The sequence below is a fragment of the Pinus tabuliformis genome, chromosome 8 (genome assembly GCF_031772625.1).
Source record: "Pinus tabuliformis cultivar Carrire ecotype Pingquan chromosome 8, CPIR1, whole genome shotgun sequence".
Classification (NCBI taxonomy): Eukaryota; Viridiplantae; Streptophyta; class Pinopsida; order Pinales; family Pinaceae; genus Pinus; species Pinus tabuliformis.
In genome coordinates, this window is record NC_142294.1 from 975,663,903 (window position 1) to 975,685,645 (window position 21,743).

Sequence of the window (21,743 nt, forward strand, 5' to 3'; positions counted from 1 at the left end):
GCCCGGAAATTCCAAAGCCCCGCTAACACGATCTATTGACGGCGTCATTGGTTCTGTTAATCTGTCCTCTAAGAAATCTTCCGCAAACCTTGGGAAGCAAAATTCGAATGCTTCTAATGAAAATACTTCTTAGGTTGTATCCAATTTAGGTAATACTTTTGAGGTTAACACCATCCGGTCCACAACGACGGAAAAAGCCTCGAAAGGAAAAAAGAAGGGAAAAGGAAAGAATAAAGCTGATCAACCGAAGTAGGATTCCCCTAAACCTCCACCCGAGGAAGGTGCCAAACGAAAGCATAAGTATCCTTACCTTATCTGTGATGAGGATCACTATACCAAAGACTCCCTGAGGCAGTCTGAAGTTAGTCGTTTGTTGAAAGGTGCCCTCGGGACTCATGTCGTGCTCAAAGAGCCTTTTCCCTCGTAGCAAATGCAAATGGTGGCTGATCCATCCCAATCCTCTTCTCCCTTTGGTTCTCAGGTGTTTATGGCTGGGACTATTCCTGTCCACATTAGTAATTGGGAAAAAGAGTATATGTTGCCTACCGGGAAAGAGCCTGAGGTCCCCTCTAGCGCTCATCCATCCAGTTCTGGTCCCCTCCATATCAAGAGACCTAGCACTGAAACGATCATTCGACCCCCTCCTAAAGGTGTACTCTGGAATTCTTCTTGCAACTCTAATGCTCGTGCTGCTCAGCACTATAACATCATTGAGGACTTAGCCCAGGCTCCATCAGCTATGTCCACTTTAGAAGTTCTCTAGAGCTACCCCTCTCAGAGGAAGTCCTTGCTATCAGCTATCGGTGGCATTGACCCGGCTGACTCGGATTTGATCACTTTTGACCTAGATAGTCATATACTGAGACTTCCTCATCAAATTTCCTTCCTTATCCAGGTCATCATCAATTCTAAAATGATTCATCGTACCGTCATTGATGAAGGCGCTTCTAGTTGCATAATGTATGTTGCTTGTTGGAAGGCGATTGGTTCTCCGACTCTGAGCTAGTCTCCTACAACCATGGAAGCCTTTGATGGGAGAGAGTATCGCCCTTATGGCATATATTCCAACACTTGCCTATTACTTTGGAAGGGAAGATGGTTGAAATGGAGGCTGAAGTCATTGCTGCCAATTTAACTTACAAACTCCTTTGGGGACGAAGCCGGACATATGCCATGTGAGTTGTGGCTTCATCTCTATTTTGTGTCATTCGTTTCCCTGATCAGGGGAAGATCGTCACAGTAGACCAACTGTCTTTCTTTGCTTCCTCCTCTTTCGATGGCAACGTACCTTTTTTGGAGCATACCTCTATTCCATGTGAGAGTGTGGGAGCCGGACTCTTTAAAGATCTTGTCGTTATGGGTGTTTTCTCACTCCCACCTCTCACCATTGCTCCCATTAATATGATTTTTGCTTTCTCTGATCCATGGGTTCCTCCCCCCACTGATCAAATAGAATCCTGGAGCGATGAGATGCCGTTGAGTCCTGCCGAGCTCAACTACGTCGAAATTGTTTCTGCATCGGCTCCACCCCCTGAATCTGCTCCTTCAAGCAGAGCTCTTGACTCATATGCTCATTCCCCTTGGCTTGGAGATGGTGCTTCTTCAGACCCTTTAAAGGAAATTTTTCCTTCTGATGAAGCAATTACTGAGACCATGTCTTTCGAGGAACCCCCTTGGTCCGATCATCACCATCGTTCCTCGTTTCTCCCTGCCCAACGGGAAAAGCTTACCTGTCTCGAGCGGTTTTCTCCTTGTCTCCCATCCCAACCCCTTAAGACACCCATTCAAGTTCATCAAGTGTCTTCTGAAGGGAAAATGGGAAACATCATGCAAACTCAGCCAATCGACATCTTTGTTAACCCAGGGATTGTCGAGCACATCCATGTTGGAGTAACTTGTACTCTGGAGGAGATTCAGCTTTACACTGATCTTTTTCGCGAATTCTGTGATGCATTTGCTTGGTCGTACGAATAGATGCCTGGCATCGATCCTAGCATCGTGGTGCATGAGATACCTACATATCCGAGTGCTAAGCCTGTTCGGTAGCATCTATGCCCAGTGCACCCTCGAAAGGCTGTGGCTATTAAAGCGAAAGTTTAAAAGCTTCTTAAAGCTAGCTTTATTTACCCCATCCCACTCACAGATTGGGTCTCTAATATTGTCCCTGTGACTAAAAAATAGGGCACTATTAGGGTATGTGTTGATTATCGTGATATTAATCAGGCCTATCCCAAAGATAACTACCCTACACCCTTCATTGACCAGCTCATTGATGAGTGTGCCGGGAGTGAAATGTACTCATTCATGGATGGATTTTCTGGTTATAACCAAATTAATATTGCGCCTGTAGATCAAGAAAAGACCGCCTTTATCTGTTCGTGGGGCAATTTCTCCTATAAAAAGCTCCCTTCAGTTTAAAAAATGCCGGTGCCACCTTCCAGCGCGCAATGTCTTATGTATTCCATGATATTTGACACATTGTGTAGCCTTACCTGGATGATCTGCCAGTTCATTCAGCAAAGCGCCAAGACCATCCAGCTCACCTTCAAGAAATTTTCCTCCGCTGTCGACACTACCGCTTCTGGCTTAATCCACATAAGTGTGTCTTCTGCGTTGAGTTAGGCAAACTTCTCGGGCTCATCGTCTCCCAAGAGGGTATCCGTTTGGATCCGCTTAAAGTCAAAGCCATCCTGAATCTCCCTCCCCCTACTTCTTTGTAGTAATTGCAGAGTTTGCAGGGTAAAGTGAATTTTTTACGACGATTCATTCCGAAAAATGCTGAAGTGGTCAAAGGATATACGTGGTTATTAAAGCGGGATACCCCTTTTCTTTGGGATTCCACTACTCAAGAGTCATTCGAGCGCCTCAAGGTTCTCCTTGTTTTTGCTTCGTTGTTGCGTCCTCTTGATTATCATTGTGACTACACTCTGTATTTGGTCGCTATCAATACCACTAATGGCATGGTTCTAGTTCAAGATGATGACAATGACACTGAGCATGTCATTTACTATCTCAGCCACAATTTACTCAATAAGGAAACTCGATATGCCTATGTCAAGAAATTGGCATTGGCCGTCATTTGTGCCATTCAACGTTTCTGCCACTATATTTTATTGTGCACCACGACAGTGGTTTCTGATTGCAACCTAATGATGTACATCCTATCACGTCAGTTATTGGGGGGCAAATGCTCAAAGTGGATTTTAATCCTCCAAGAGTTCGACTTGGAGTTCACCACTGCCAAGTCTAAGAAGTCCCTCGTCTTTGCTGAGTTTCTTTTGTCTCTGCCATCTGTTACCGCACCCTCTCGATTAGAGGACCATATTCCGGATGAAACTCTATTCTTAATTAGCACCCTCGATCCTTGGTATGGGGATATCATTGTCTATCTTTAGATGTCCCCTTTTCATCCTGATTTTTCCAAGGATGCCCGGCGAGGAATTCGCCATCATTCTCAACCCTATCATATTATTGGGGACACCCTGTATCGTCTGGGCGTCGACTCTGTTCTCTGCCGATGCTTAACATTCGAGGAAGCCGAACGAGTTCTAAATGACTGCCATTCTAGTGCCTGTGGTGGTCACATGTCTGGGTATGCTACTGCTCAGAAGATCCTCTGTGCTGGTTACTTTTGGCCCTCCATCTTCAAGGATTTCATTCTTGTCGTCCGCTCTTGTCATGAGTGCCAAATCTACCAATGGAAGATGCGTGTGCCTCCCTCTCCATTGCACCGTCGTTACTGTCGGCCCTTTTTCCAAATGGGGCATTGATTATATGACTTCTAACCCTCGCTCGGCCGAGGGGCATGGGTATATCATCGTTTCCATTGATTATTTCACAAAATGGGCTGAGGCGATGCCTACACTATCTGAAGACGGTCACACACCGGCGCAATTTTTATTTAATCATGTTATCTCATGTTTTAGAGTCCCTAAGGCTATCGTCACTAATTAGGGCAAGAATTTCTGTAATCATATGATTATTGAGTTAACAACCCAGCTAGGCTTGCAACATGATAGCTCGACACCATACTATCCTCAGGCCAATGGCCAAGTAGAAGCCGTCAACAAGATTCTAGTTACGATTCTTCAACACACCATTGGCATGCACAAGTCCAACTGGAACTTGATGTTCTTCTCTGCCTTATGGGCCTACCAAACTTCTGTGAAGGATGCCACCAGATTCACTCGGTTCCAATTGGTTTATGGGCTGGAGGCTACCCTTCCGATTAAGTGTGAAATCCCTTCTTTGAAATTAGCCGTTGAATTACTCCCCAACACTACTCTAGTAGAAGAACACCTTCTCTACCTAGAGTGGCTGGATGAGACTCGTCGACTAGCCTCTCTAGCTATTGAAGCATAGAAGAAGAGAGCGAAAACTCACTTCGATCATACTGTCCATCCTCGTTCTTTCGTTGAAGGAGATTTAGTTCCGCTCTATGATCAAGGAAATGATAAGCTGGGGGAAGGCAAATTCGAGCCCATGTGGTACGGGCCTTATATTGTAAAGTAAGTTTTGCAAAAAGGGGCCTATGAGATGATTGATTATGAAGGGAACCCTGTAGATAAGCCCCGAAATGGGCTTTACCTGAAAAAATATTATGCGTGAACTCCATGCACTCTAATTTGTACATACGTGTGTTTTCAGCGGGTTTGTTGTGTGTGTGTTTTCATGTTTGGTTCGGTGTGTAGGCATAATTTCCGCTTATTGTGTTTTTTGCTTCTTGTGCATATGTCCAGTACACCTTATGTTGGTTTTGCTGATGGTGCCTGCCGCAGTACTCGTAATCTTTCTTCTGCGGCATGGGTGATCTACGATCCTCACGGTGAGTTAGTAGACCTTCAAGGTGTTTGTATAGGTTGTACCACAAACGATGTTGCTGAATATAGTGCTGTTATTGAGTTACTCACCGAGGCTATCAATCTCGGTATTTGTACATTGGTGGTGAATCTAGATTCTTAGCTCGTCGTCCACCAGCTTAATGGGTGTTATTCCGTCAGAGACCATCAGATTTTAAGGTTGTATTTATGTGTTAAATTGTTAGAAAGGAATTTTGATTTTATCACATATTAGCACATTCCCAGAAGATTAAACACATTAACTGATGTGTTAGCAAACCATATATTAGACAAACATTTGCGTAACATGTAATCAAAACAGAATATAAAATCATTCAAAACACAATAATGAACCATAGGAATATGTATATATATATATATATATATATATATATATATATATATATATATATATATATATATATATATATATATATATATATCGTGTGGCGCACCAAGGCGCTCAAAAAATAAGTGTATATGTCCAAATAGAGCCTATGTTCTCTGTACATCCGAGATGCATATCTCTCAAAAAATCAGCAAGAAATAAAACCTAGGTGTCTACTGCGGTGGTTTATGCTCCCTATAGTACACCACCACTCGTTCCACTCACCTCAATAGGTGGTGCACCCTAGGTATCACTCCTACTGTATGTATCTGGAACTCTATGGGGACCTCCTTGACCCCCATGTAATTAGGGATCCCCGCCATCAGGCCCTCAAGATTTTGGGCCACTGTCTCCACCGAATCACTAGCTGGGGGAGCCAAGGCCAATGCTTCGATGCCCTATGGATCCCTCCGTGCCTCTAGATCCATCCCTATAGGTCTCACTGGTCCCACATCTACGAATAACATAGAGTATGTCATTAGGACATACACATGAAAAAATCTAAGAAACATCATAAAAATAAAATGCAAAAATAATGTGATCAAGTGTCTTACCACCATCATCCCACTGCTTGCCAGCGGGCAGCTGCATGTCAGGCTCTCCATGAAATTCCATGCCAGCATATGGCTAGTCCTCGACGAAGATCATCTGGTGATCTAGCCACTCACGGAATAGTGTCCCCCATGACACTGGTCGTCTGCCACCTCCTCGTGCCATAACGTGTGCTCACCGTGTGATCCTGGCCTCCTATGGTTTGGGAAAATCCAAGTCCATGTCTTGCAACTGTAGTGTCGGCACCCGCTCTAGCATGAGTGGGACCAAGATGGACCTGTAGCCAAACTGTTTCATCTCTCCTCGATGAGAGTTGGTAAGTTGTCTTTTCATATTGGTCGTCACTGTTTCCGCCCAGTTGAACATGGTCGGATTGAGATATTCGAGAGCCAACCAGAGATGGGTCTTCGATGCCTCGTGTTGGGCTTAGGAGTTCGCTGCCCTTGTCACCATAAATAACACTGCACGAAGGACCACATCTTCCATCGTCAGGATTGCCACCTTCCCGCTTCTCATTTTGTGTGCTCGTGGGCACACTCGTGCCATCAGCGTCTCTAGAGGTTTTCCCCTGGGTTGCTAACCCTCTAGAATTGGCCTCTCACCATGATGGGACAACCCGGTCAGGAAATATACGTCCATGGCATCAAACTCAATATCTCGGCCTTGGATTATGAATTTTCCATCTGTCGGGTTCCAGGCACGAATCAGTAGCTCTAGCAAATCGGGTTGGGCCCAAAGGTGCGGAGTGAGGAAGAATTTTAGCAACCCACACGCACGTAAAGCATTTCGGCACCAAACATTAGCAAAAGCTTCCACATCATTATCATCATGAGTTCATTCCTACCAAAGAAATGCCATGATGCCCTGCATGATGAGGAAAAATGAATTAGAAATTTGTTTAAAAATTTCAATCCATAATTTGCACACAAAAATAATTGTGTCGTCATCGCGATTGTTTTTAAAATAGTCACTAGGGCGCGAAGTTGACAGTTCATTTTTCTTGCAGTCATTGCGAGAATACATCATATTCTCATGATGATCGGAAAGCATTACATGTAAATCACGCTCTATCATTGCAGACTCGAGTGGCATACCCGCAATGACCGAGCGGTGGACTTCGACTCAAAAATTTGCCTAAACTTACATTTCTAACGCTAAAATGCATTAAAAAGATACTGAAATGAAGTGCAGGAAGAAGTCTACTTACCTAGTAGAATTTTCAGGATGTACCGTGGGCAAATGAGGCTAAAATCAGCTTGCCAACTTTTCTTAGGTTGGTGCTCCAAAAAGCTCCAAGGTGAAATGAACAGTGCAAATGGTAAAAATAAATGGATTACCCCTCCCTTTTATAGTAATTTTGGAAAATTAAAAAATTATATTTTAAAATGTTGGTTTCTCATTTTTATCACATGATTAGTTAAAGTTTTGGCTTTTAACTATGTTTCCACATATATTGATCATTTTATGTTGAATGGGTTTACGTTTGACGTGTTTTTTGCAGAGCTACATGTAGTGGAGTTATGTCATGCTTCATGTACACTTGATCCGTAAAGTCTTCTTTAACACTCTTTTCTAACTTAAAAGATGAAAAGATAGCCGAGTTATTCCTCTTGACTCATTAAACGAAATAAGAGGCGGTCAGCTTTAAGCTCTTTTCTAACTGTGTAAACACAAAAAGATTGCTGGGTCTTTTTCGTTTTGGGTTCGTTATTGGTTATGAAACGACGTGATTTCGATCACTTTTCTACTTTTTCGGGTCGAGGTCACTAATCACAAAATGTACTCCTTGATCGTAATGGTTGAGTGGTTCTTCCGAGTCTTGTTTTATACTTTTTCGAGGTCGAGAGACACAAATCTACGAAAAGGACCCCCCTGGAGTTTTCTTTTCCTTGTCTTTTCTAAACTATCTAAACAGGAAAAAGACTCTGATTTTTACATATGTTGGACTCGTTAAACCCTGACGACATTGGACTCGTCACCATGATGAGACTCGAGCTTCTCCTCCCTAGGGCTCATTAAATTATTACTAGGTTGGATTTGACCAACAGTCAAACTTATATTACAAGCATATGCCATCCCCTTCAAGCTTGTTTTCAAAAATATTTGGGGTAATCACCAGTAATGGTGGGGGAAAATTTGGAAATCATCATTGGTAGCTAGTCACTCTTAAACATTGACACTTTTGCTTCTTGTCAGATTGGGACATCCATACATCGTCATTTGGCCTTCTGCGGGTTTCAGTTACCATTTATCCTCATTCCATCTTATTCATGTTGTCTCCATCGAGCCTCTGATCCCTTGGTACCTGAATGTTGCCACCCTCTGGAGTTGTGTTGTCGACATGTTCAAGAGTATAATCCTTCTGCGATTTACATCCTTGCCTCCTCCTCTGATACTCCGTTTCTCCATCTATCACTTGTTCCTTATCTCGTGTTTTTGATGGAGGAAACATTATGGCCCTCCTGCGACGGGTCGTCTCTTGTCGACATCAGCTCATTATCCAGGAGATTGATCTAGAGATCCCCTTTGGTACCTTAGAGCTTGCATGCCTCAATGGCAAGTTCTTCGCACTGGACGGTCGACTTTCATCATTGGTCGTCGATTGGGCGATTCCACGAGTGTTCGACTTCAACTCCTTCTTCACACTTCGTGGATTGTGCTAAACAGTACCTTGAGAAACATTGGCATTATTGGTGGTTTCTCTTGCGCTTGTTAATGGTTTTCATCATTGACCAGTAATCAAGAAATTTTCTATCATGCTCGACCTCAACACATCTATTCGCGTGTTAGACTTTGTACTACGATTGGTTGGGTTCAAGACCCCAAACTCAGATTACACATGTTCGGGCTGCGTGAATTGGTTCGTGATTACATGACTCATTGATGGATGGTTGCGACCATACCTGAGTTTTCATGGATGGATGCGACCATACCTTTATCACTATTATGGTATTATTAGCTAGATGGCTACGTCCATACCACATACCTAGTTCATATGTCTTTTGGATGGCTGTGCCCATGCCTAGACTACATATATTTCACTATCAGAGATATCAGCTATACTTGTGCCTGTAGGTTCTTCCAGATGGTGTTCCAGCTCAGTCAGTTTCATAAAGCATTTCACCCCTCCCATTCTGTCGGGCTTCATACTTTAGGGGCCATCTATGACATAATAATTTGTCACTGCCTTCACCCCAGTCCTTCTACTGTGTCATGTGTCCAAGTCAAACATGCTCATACTGAACAAGTGCTCTCTGATGTTGCCAAATGACCCACTTTTCCTAAGTTTTCTACCTCATCGCCACTCTGGACTTAATATACGTGATGAATAGCGCTTGTAAATAGTTCGGCCGCACTTCCAGTGCGGAAGTACATCTGTTTCCCGTGACGGACCGATTTCATGCTCCAGCATGGGGACATTTCTTATCTTTAGCGATGATCCGACTGGCTACATTACTCACTAGCGATGTCAGCACTAAGAATCTGTTATACACGCGATGATCCAGGTTAGGTGAATTCGTTCCAACAGTCAGCCTTTTGGATGTCTCTAGACCTGGTTGTTGGCATAGTTTGTGTCACCTTTCCTCCTCTGGTATGGCAGTTCCGTCATTTATGCTACCTTCCTTGGGGACAAGCTCACTATTCCACCTTTCATGGAGACTCCTTCTCCTATTCGAACTCTCACCATTGCTATGCTCTGCTAGTTGGCTAGTTGGTAAATTCTTGGATTGAGCAGTGCTGTTAGTGTTTGTGAGTTTGCTAGATAGCTGGTGTGAGTGTGACAAGTTTGGGATTGTTGATAGCTTGTGGAAGGTTGTGAAGTGCCCTTAACTTTGTGTAAAACTTATGAGTGAGAGAGAATTTTGTATGTTGGGAGATCCATCTTCAAAGAGTGAATTCTTGAGAACATGCTGGCTGGATTCCTCTGAGAAGGCTTGCGACGTTAAGACTTTGGTTGTAAGCTTGCTCTCATTTCATTATTAATGCAATCAATGATGCTTTCCTATGTCTTGTATGTAATTTCCTTGATATCTCATGACTTCTTGAATTTGTGAGTAAATAGATCATTGTTGTTTTCTAGTTATGTGCTTTGTCGTATTTCCTTTGCATTGTTTTAGGTTGATCACTGATCGAGGAAACGAAAGCTGGAGCAACACAATGGAACTCGATCGACCACCGGTTGAGGTAGGCCTCCAACTATGACTGTTTAAGGAAAGCTATTGCTGATCTGTCCTTGTTTGTGACTAGACCCACTCTAGGGCTAGAGGGGTTGCCTCTGTCCACAAAGGGAACACTTTCCTACATCATAGGATGTAAGGATTGGAACAGTTCTTAGTGTACTGCACATTCCTACATTGGTCAGAAATCTAATTTATGTAAGCAAAATGGATAAGACAGGTGCAAAAAGAGAGTTTGAGAATGATACCTGTAAGATGGTTTGAGGAGTACTAGTATTGATGAGGGGAGTTCGAATCAAAACTCTATACAAGTTGTTGGGAAGTATTGTTATTGATAAGTGCAACAATTATGTGGTTCTTGAAAGTGGAGTAGAAAATCTTATAGTCTCTAGTGAAAATACTATGTTGTGGCATCAAATACATGGGACACATTAGAGATAAGAGCCTTCAAATACTACATGGTAATGGTACGGTAGAAGGTATGTCTAATTTCTCTTTGGATTTCAATATTTGTGAGAATTGTGTGTATGGGAAGCAGAATCGGGTGAGTTTCCCATCTACTACTAAGAAGGTGAAAGGGATATTAGAGCTTGTTCACATTGATCTATTTGGACCTATGTCAATCCCATCACTAGGTAAGTATACGTACTATGTATTATTTATAGAAGACTTCTCGAGGAATACATGGATATATTTCCTTAGGAAGAAGTCGAAATTCTTTGAAAGGTTTAAGGAATATAAGTCTCTAGTGGAAAATGAGACAGAGAATAAGATTAAGGTTTTGAGGATAGGTAATGGTGGAGAGTTCTACAAGAAGGAATTCAAAGATTTCTGTAAGAAGTGTGGTATAGCATTTCAGAAGACTAGTCTATAAAAACATCAACAAAATGGAGTTACAGAATGAATGAATAGGACGTTGATGTAAAAGGAAAGTGGTATGCTCAGTGGCATTGGATTAGGGTAGGAACTGGTTCATGGTACTGGATCCACCAACATTCAGGGGATCTCCCTGATATGAAGTCCCAACTAGACCTTGTCTAGGTGGATATTGGTGGTCACCTACCTATTCCACTTGGACCCCCATCATTGTTTCTTTTAGTTTTTTTGGTCCTGAACTTCCACAATTGTTTTGAGGCCCTAAACAACGTTTTTTTGGAAAAATAGGGACCAACAAGGGATTTGACCAATGTTGGTCATTCAAAAGTTGTATTCCCTGGATGGATCTTTCTAACGAGGTATTATTCATGTCAAACGGAGATCGTATGCCAAAGTTACAACCCCGGGAGGTTGATGTACCAATTTACCCAAACAGGGCCCATAGTTTGAAGCTTGATCTCCTAGGGTTAGGTTTTTGGATGTCTAGGGTTTTCCATTGTTTCTCAATAATAAATAGGCCTTTGAACCTCATTGTAACACAGTTTAGAGGCATGTAGCCACCACATCTCTTCTAAGAGTTAAGCTACCATCACCCAAGCTACGACTGATTTCCATTCTGTTTCTAAGCATATTTCAGTATTTGATATTAATGGAATGAAGTGTTATTTCTAATACATCTTTTTATTTATGGTTATATTTGTAATTTTTTGCATTCTTGTTTAAATATGGATTAGTGGTATCAGAGTGGTCTGCTCTTTCTATGTTTTTATTTGCATGTCCCCAATGAGGTCAGCATATAAGGAGTTAGGGCTTGATCTGGTTGAACCTTTGCAAGATTAGCCTCTCAAACCCCGATGAACTCCCATGGAAGAAGAAAATAAATATGAGGTGGTGGGAGATCCTATCAAAATATTACTCGAGGACGCCCTTGAGAAATAAAGGAATGCGATGATCGATAACTTTTCCCAGATCCTTCAATGGTTGCCCACCAATGGCGCATCCAGATCCAGCAGCCACTTTGGAGGATCCACTCCTTTTAAGCTACAAGTAAACTTTGACATTCCCATATTTTAGGGGAAAATAGATGCAAATGCCATAGATAAATGGTTAAATATGCTAGAAGGATATTTTTCTATTCATGATTTTTCTAGTCGAGAAAAGATTACTTTTTCTCTTCTCAAAACCGCCCCCCACGTCAAGGACTGGTGAGAAACCTACTGTGAGTAGAAGAATGAAAGTACGACCTCACTATTTTTAGCCGCACCCACATGGAATTCTTTTCAGGATGCTGTTAATGAGAAATACTACCCTGTCAAGAGCTATGAGGATAAATACATAAAGTGGACAACGTTGCAGTAGGGAAGGGACCAAGATATGTCGGAGCTTACCAATGTTTTTCATACCTTTCACATGAAGTTGGGTATCAAGGATTCTGAGAAACATTTGGTACTTAAGTATAGTGGCTACCTACATAGGTGCATCGAAGGTGAGATGGAGTTCCTAGACATCTCCTCGCTCAGAACCACGTACCAATACGTACTCATCTAGATCTAGCAAAAGTTTAAAAGGAAGAGTGAGAATTTGGATATGCGAATCTGAAGCAAGGGAAAGGTGCCCACAAACCGCATAACAAAGGACAAAGATAAGGTGGGGTGACCTAAGAAAACCTGCCAAAGCCACAAGCAAAGAACAACACTACGAAGCTGAACAAGGATATGGGAAAGTGGTGTGACTTCCATAAGGGATCCACTCACAACACAAGTGAGTGTCGGGGCAAGAAATCACTGGTGGTCGAGCTGAAGGCTTTGGAATCAGATGCATGTTTTGACTCTGAGTCAGAACCAGACAAGGGGAATGAAAAAGTGAAGAAAATTATTGATACAGAGCCCAACACCACCATTTCCACCACGAAGATCCAGAAGGAGTAACCTGGAGATCCAGAGGAGGAGAAGCGCCACTTACACTAGCAGATGTGCGTAAAGGGTTCCCTGCTACAATTCCTTGTTGACATTGGGAGCCAAAAGAACCTCATTTCGGTAGAGCTTGTGAAGTGGATGGGATAATTGACCACAAAACACAAACCATACACCATCGGGTGTCTTCCCATGAGCCAGCAGTGCTACCTTCCATAAAAAATTAATTCCTTCATGAATGTGGTATTATGTGACATTGCTCCCCTTGATGTTTGTGATTTATTATTAGCCCAACCATACTTGTGGAAGCGACATGTTGTGTATGAGTCAAGGCCTCATGAATTTATTGTTACTTTGGGAAATACGTTGTACAAGATATTAGAGGTAGCACTGTCTATCCCTACCTCTTTGGTTACTGCAAAACAATGTAGTAAGATCATTTCCAAAATCGGGAATTTTTTTTTCTTGATTATATGTCCTCAGGGAAAGAAGAAGACCGTGATCACGATCTCCTGACAGGGCCCCTCCACATGACAACTATAGACAGACAAGGTTGTGGAGGATATCAAGGAAATATTCACCTCCCTCGCAGGGGTCCCTCTGCACTATTAGGTCAAGTACTCCATTGATATAACCCCAAGTGCGTCATTGCCCAATGGACCAATATATCGGTGCTTCGTTTTGGAGAATGACGAAACCAAGAGGTAGATTGAGGAGTTGCTACAGAAAGGTCACATCTGACCGAGTTCATCACCCTATGCAAGCTCAATTGTGTTGGTATAAAAGAAGGATGGGACTTGGAGACTCTGTGTTGACTATCAGGCATTGACCAAGAACACTGTCCAGAATATGTACCCGATCCCACGGATTGATGACTTTCTAGACCAACTCAAGGGGGGAAAATGTTTTAGCAAGATCAACTTGAAGTTTGGATATCACCAGGTGCCAATCGAACCCTTCGATGAGTGGAAGATTACCTTCAAAGCTAAGGGGGACATTTTTGAACATTTGGTTATGCCTTTCGGGTTGACAAATGCTCCTGCAACCTTCATGAGGCTGAAGGATGACATCTTGTGCCCATTCACCAACTCATTTGTAGTGGTATACTTGGATGAAATTCTGATCTTCAGCCAAATTTGGGAATAACACCTCCACCACATCCGACAGGTTCTCCAAACACTGCGGCAACACAAGCTATGTGCCAATTTGGAGAAATTCACTTTTGGTATAACCTAGGTTCAATATCTGGGATACATTATTGATGAACATGGGTGCATGTGGATCCAACCAAGATCCAAGACATTCAGGATTACCCAGCCTAAATCACTTTGACAAAGGTCCACAAGTTTCTGGGTTTGCCAATTTCTACTGCAGGTTCATATTGGGATTATCTCATATCACTTGGCCCTTGAGACAAGTCACCAAGGGAGGGGCGAAATAAAGATTATTTTGGTATGAATCTCAACAGAAGGAATTCATGGAGTTGAAACATCACCTCTGCTCTACACCAATGCTGACATTACTAGACTTGCAAGAACCATTTGAGATCGAGACAATTGCCTCTAACTATGCTATTGGGGTAGCCCTTACTCAACTGGGGCATCCAATGGCATATCATAGTGAGACACTTTCAGACATAGTTTGGAAATATCCCACTTATGGCAAAGAGATGTATTCCATTGTGCAGGACTGCCAACAATGGAAGCATTACATTTTGGGGAAGGAAACAATCATCCACATAGACCACTGACCCTTGTAGTTCATACAGATACAATGGAAGTTGTAGAATGATCACCATTATAAGTGGTCCACATACGTGCAACAATCCATTTGAATATCAAGTATAAGGAGGGCAACACCAATAATGTTCCATCGATCATGGTGTTAACCACTATGCTCAACTCTTGTGGGAACGAGACTTTTGACTGGCCACTTCTCTACAAAGTGACCCAAAATTCAGCCACACATACCAGATGCTCTTGGAGGGTCAGCAAGTTCCAAATTTTCACCTCTAAGATGCCTTATTATGCCACCCAGGACACATTTGTGTTCCTTCAAGTGAGTGTGCCAAGATGATTTTGAAAGCACACTATAGTTGGGCTATTGGGCATATAGGGGTCAAGAAAATGGTGGCAATACTATAGAATTATTTTTATTTGCTAAATCTTCGACATGATGTCAGGAAGTACATCAGATCTTGCATTGCCTGCGCCATTTCCAAACTGACTATCAAGAAAAAAGGCCTCTATACTCCTCTACCTACCCCAGTCAACCTTGGGAATCCATATCCATGGATTACATGTCGGGCCTTCCTTCTACTAAGCATGGAAACGATTGTGCTTTTGTGGTCATCGACAGATTCTCAAACATGGCCATTATGGCAGCCTGCAAGAAGAATATCACAGCAGAAGCCATTGCTAAACTCTTATTTGAATGAGTGTGGGTACAATTTGCTATCCCATAGTCTATCATCTTAGATTGTGATAGCAGGTTCCTCAGTACATTTTGGTCCAGTCTCTGGTCAATGCTGGACACCAAGCTCACTAAGTCCACAACTTTCCATCCTCAAATTGATGGCCAAATAGAGGTTGTCAACAGGATGATCGTACACATTCTATGCATGTACAACTCAAAGCATCCACGCACATGGGATGAGAGCCTCCCCTATGTCTAGTACAACTATAACCAGGCTCTTCACAGCTCGACAAGCCACAACCATTTTCAAGTGGGCTTGGGATTCCAGCCACTATGTCCCATTGATGTGGCCATACCATTTGGAGCTACTCAGGCAGATTCGGCTCATGTCCAATCCGAAGCTGATAAGGAAAACAAATTCATTGAGCACATCCAACATATCTACTAGTAGGTCCATGACATTCTGGAGAAATAAAATGCCAAGTACAAGCATCGACATGATCAACATCAGGTGCCACACAAGTTTCAAGTGGGTGACAAAGTCTGGTTGTGTATGTAGAAGGAACACCTTACCGGAGCCTATTAGAAACTTAGACCAATCCGATATGGTCCTTACACCATTACCAAGGCTATGGGAAAAAATGCATTTGAGCTCAACATTCCCCCATTCCTTGGCATGCACCCAGTGTTCAATGTGGACCTCCTTCGATCATACTTCCCACCATTTCCAAACACATTAGAAAATGCAGAAGAACTTACACCTACATAGTTAAACCCAAATTGCATGGAACAAGCCACAACTAATCGGATCATGGAAAAAAAGATCAACAACAATAAAAAACAAATGATCCAAGTATACCGAGTTGTCAAAGAAGGCCAACTCCTTCAACAGGGAAAGTGGCTCACAAGGGACCAAGTTCAACAGAAGTTTACCCATCTCATGGAGGAACTCAATGCAATGGTGACAATTTCTTCCTAAGGGGGTGTTAGTGTCAGCTAGTTACCAGTGATCAAATATGCTCTTACAAGGTGTTGTTAGGGTGTCAAGTCAAATTTTTGTCATTTCAGTGAATCTTCATATAAAAATTTGGTCACTGGATGGTGATGTCAAGGTGTTGTTAGGGTCTCAAGTCAAATTTTTGTCATTTCAGTGAATCTTCATATAAAAATTTGGTCACTAAATAGTGATGTCTAGGTCATTGTTGCTGCCTTGACTTACTCATGGTATTCATCACTCATCATGGTCATTGTCTTCTTAAAGGTATCATATCTTCATTTAGGTGACTTGGGTCATGAAATGGTTAAATTACTCATTTTGGGTCATGGCCTAGGGTTTCACTCCGTGTGTCATCATGATACTATATGTCAAAACAAAAAAATGTCCATCATGTGATTCAGTGGGTAAAGTGAGTTAGAAGCTTAGGGAAAGAAAAATAAAGGTAAAGGTAATGTTTTATTTCAAATACGATAATGTTGCAGTACACTACCTCACCTTATGATTTCTCATAGGGACATGTTTTCTTCAAAATATGTTTCTGACCAAATTGAGAATAATTTTACAAAAGTGAAAGAGGTTGTTTTCCATTATAGTCCAAGGAACAAAAATCTCCTTAATTTTATGTACAGGGATTATTATTTGAGAGAAATCCCCAAACTACACTTGCAACAGGAGAGTTGTTACAATTTTGGATAGCTTGACATCAAGACAATTTTTCAGGGATTTGGAGGAGGTGTTGGTAGTGATTAAGGACTTTATTGTGTAGAAGACATCCTAAGATTTCAAATGGTATCTTCATATCATGATTTGGATTAGTGGAAGATATCCAAAATTTATCTTCATGTTGGCACTGTGCTTTTGTTAGAGACACCCTAGGTTTTTGGAGTGACCTTGGGAAAATAAATGTTTCTCCTCGATGGAGTGTCCCAATTACATTATTAAGGTGCGTCTTGTAGCAGACTTCAAGAGATTTCCAACGAGCTATCAAGTTTGAAATTTGGAGCATTTTAAGGCTTCCAAAAGTGGTTTGCAAGTCTCCGCTCCACTTCTATGAATTGCGCTGTGCTTCTGGAGGTGCCACTACGCTTCTGTGAGTTGCGTTACGCTTCTGTGAACTGCACTGCACTTGTGCCAGAGTAGCCCAAAATGCATCAAACTCACCCAAATTGTGATTTTGAATCTTGCAAACCTATTTCATACTATTCTAAGCTTGTTCAAAAGTAAGTATAAGTCTTTTTCTCACCTTTTTCCTTTTGCAAGATGAATGCAAATGCAAGTTCTCTTGATCTAGTGTTTAGGTGAAATTTTCATGCTACAAGCACTAGTGTATTTGATGGTTTGGTTAGTTTTGATATTGAAAACATGTAAATATTCCACCTCACACCTTTGTACATGTTTAAAAGAATCATTTGATTCACTAAATAACTTATCAATCATCAGATTGCCTCACCCTTACCTAAACCCTAGCTCATACCTATCATTTTGAGCAGATTTCCTAGCAGCTCTATTTTTCAATTTCTCCTAATCATTTATTTTCGTAATTTCAATCCATTTAAGCTACCTAATTTTTCTACCACCCCTATCATCATCGCTCTTCCCTAACTCCCTCATTTCATCATTTCCTTCCTCAGGCAAGAAAATAGTCAGCTTAAGAGTAAGCAATTGATCATGGCGAAGGCGTAGTCCAAGATGCTACATCAAGGAGGCAAAGGTAAAGTAGTGTTGGAGCCTAGTGAACATGATGAACAGTAAAAGTAGGTTGAAAAGAAAAATCCAAGGACAAAGGTTCTCAAAAGGCATTGAAGAAAGAAAAATAACAAAACCTACTGAATGCAGACTTGGACATTGAAGGCAAAATTGCTTTGGAAATCAGTGAAGACAGAGAGTTTTGGCTTGACAAGCTCAATTTCTGCCTTGAGAAGCTCCTTGAAAAGGTTAACAGGGATAAGAAGTGGCAAAGGAAGATGGCCATCCATTATTACACAAGGAATCATTTTTCCAAGGTTAGAATTAAGCAGTTGATGGCCAAACTCAAAGAAAACCCTAAAAAGTAAAATTGAGAAGGAAAAATTGGAGATGCTTGCTGAGGCATCCATGAGAGCTTAATATACCTAATTTTTCACTTCTAGACCAATTTTGGGATTTTTCTAAGAATTTTTTGTTTTTGGTGAATTTTGGTGCAAAACTCAGAAATTGAGCTAGTCACAGAGGAGCAGTGCCTGGGCACTGTGATTTTTCCTCAAGCATTCAAATAAAAAATGGGTTGCATTTTCGGAAATCCCTTGGCATCCTCTCAAAACCCATTTTTTCATATTTTCCAAAGAGGGCTTAAATTTTGAGAAAAAGGGGAAAAAGTGGTAAAAATTCATCTTTCTAGACCTCTTTTTGACAGGTGCTACGCTTCTGGAGTGACCTTGGGAGATTGGATTTTTGAAGGCCTTCCCATGGGTCATTTTAAGAAAATTCAAGGTATTATGGAAACTAGACTTGAAAATATCATTGACCATTCTTTCTAATCTTCATTTTGACCTCTAGAAGGCACCTTAACATGGGCTAAAATTTGGCACTGTGCTTCTGTAATTTCCTGTGTTTTTTATTTTAAATTTCAATACGTAAATTTCCTAGATTTCAGTTTGACTTGGTCAAAGTCAAAATTCTTGATGTAACTGAACTTGGTTCGAGGTTAGATGATGTAGGCATGAATAAATGCACATGATAGGTTGTTTTTTATGGTTAATAGGCCTCATTAAGGAATTACAATCCAAATCAAAGTCTACAAGAAGTGTTTGTATTTGACCTTCTCACTCTCACTAGATGGTTGAGAGAATCTTGCAATTGGTTCCACCACCTAGGAATTTGACTCCTAAAGGTGGGGAAGTGGTTCAATTGAGTCTATATGTACTATTTATCATTTAGAGAGAAAGGTTGGACTTTTGTAGAGGACGCTTGTATGCTATGATCTTTTCGGCTAATACAGGAGCAGTTGCAACTATTTTTCAAGAACTCAAGAGCTAAATCATCTTTCTTCACATGCTTTGTTTTATTTCTATGAATTACCTTGCAATTCAATAAACATGATTCTTGATTTCAAGCTCTGTTTATGTGGTGTTCATAGTTGTGTTTATTTCTTCTAAAACTAATGAACTCATACTTACATATGCTCATTAGTCTCTTAGAAACTTTCTATTCTATACTATATTGACAACATTTCAAGTATACCATAGCCTACTGATACATAGATCCTTTTTATAATTGTTTCTACATTCCTAAAGCCTAGACCTAATCACTTGCTCTATACCCTAGTCCAGCAAACCTTAAAATCTCAAATTCATAAATAAAAAAACAAAATTTTATATCTAGCCTAAAAATATTGTTCTTTAAAGCTATTTATTGATAAAAACTTTGAGATATTCCTCCATGGCTCAGTAGAGCTAGCCACTGAGCTGAAAGTATGTTTGAGGTTACCTCTTTCGATCTCCTCCTCATCCTAGGAAATTGTAGAGGATAACAGGAGGGAGGAATGATCCAGGTGGTTATTGGTGGCCACTTGCCTATTCCACTTCGACCCACACCATTGTTTCTTTCAGTTTTTCGGTTTCCTTATTTGTAGCATGATTTACTATTTGTTATAGAAATATTTGGGCACTGCAACCCCAAACTCATATTTCCATAAAATAAGGACTCCTTAAGTCCCTAAAAGTGTTTCTTCATACCCTAAAGGATCATGGTCAGCTAATTATATCATTTCCTAGAGGTTCCACTTGAAAAATTACTCTGAACTGGCCTAAACTGGACCATACAGGCTGCTCCATAGACAAGTTGTGATGCATACTGACTGCCTAACTGGCCAGGTGTGATGCATAATGAAATGGCCTTCTGTGGGGTGCAGTTAGTGAGAATAGAAAAATGGAAGAGATAGTTTGCAAGGTGGATTATCATGGAATCTTCCAGAAACTTCTCCTATGACACTTGCTTCTCTAAATTCACCCAGGGATAAGTAAGAGATCATGAAATCTCCAAGTGGAACCAAGAACTATCAATGGAATGACACTAGTCAAAAACCCAGATCTGACTCACACCCTTGCAAGACATCTATAAATGGATCACTCATCTGAGAGATCTGGAGGCTGGAATTTTGTATTTTGTAAGGAAGTGTTGTTGGTTTGGTGAGAAGAGACATTGTATTGTTGGGTGATTTTTTTGTTCATGAGGTGAAGAGGGATTCTACAACTTGGAGGATGATGCTAGATCAGACAGCTGGGTTGTAATCCTCTCTTACATTACTATTAATAAAGTTCTTCGAGTTTTCCTCCATATGAACTTGTATTTGTGAAAATGCTTTTGCATGTACAAATGAGGGGTATTTATAGCCAAGGGTAAAACTAGCCCTTGTGACTATTTGACTTCCCTCATGACTATTTGACTTACATGACTCTTCAGATTTACATGTGGGTCTCTTGGACTTCCATGTTACATCAAATTGATTACAACAGTGTGGCCCACAACAGTCATGTGGCCGAGATGACTCATGACATGACTCGACATGACAAAGGTGGTGTGTTCATGTCGCTGGGGGTGTGCATGTCAAGCTATAGTGTTGCTGAGTGATGGATGTCCTCTTCGTGTATCATAACCTCACCTCTGCATGGCAAGGTGTGTGAAGTCTTCGATGGTCTTGGTTTTCACTTGATGTTGCATGTGCACGTTGCTCCTTCTCTTATACTTTGGCATGCTTCATGTGTTCATCCATTCACGAACAAATATCCTCACATGCATTCCTCGTTCATCCATTCACAAAAAAATATCCTCGCATACATTCCTCATTTTTCCATTCGTGAACAAATATCATCGCATACCCTCCTTGTTCATCCTGTTCATCGTCGTGCCATGTCTCATCCATGTACCTGTATCTGCAATCACTCATGATGAGATGACATCAAATTTAGAAATTTCCTAGTTTGCCATGATGCATTTTCGTTCGCTTTTGGATGTAGGTGACTAGGAGAGAGGACAAGGCTCTGAAATTGAGCAAGGCATATTTCAAGATGGGATGCTAGCTCTGGGCACTATCGATGAAAATTGCACAAAGGTAACTTGGAGACTAAGATGGACAGTTTGGATCAACAGTGATTGTCTGTGGGATCTGGCTCAACTCCAGGGAAGATTTGCGTAGCTTTTTCAGGGCGGCAGTGTAGGTAGTAGAGGGGGTCTGGCAGAAAAAACTACACAATTTATTTGGGGAGCTAGCAGTGAGATGTGAGAGTGATATTGGAAAAAAATGGGCAATGCTGGGAGGCTAGCCTACTAGACATCCTTGTGCATTTTCTGAGCTGAGCAGGATGTTGGGTAGTTGGGGAATTACTCATGAAAACTGTGTAATTTTTTGAGGGAGACATTGACAGACACAGGGTTTCTATTTGGCATGTCTGCGCAGTTTTTTTATTCAGTAGAGTGGGAATGATTTGCAACTTTTGCACAATATTTTGGGGGAGTGAGTCTAGGGTCATTGCCCGGTCAAACTCTCTGGTTGACTAGCTGGAGGCTTGGTTGATGTGCTTGCGGGTAGCGTAGATTGAAATGGATTTA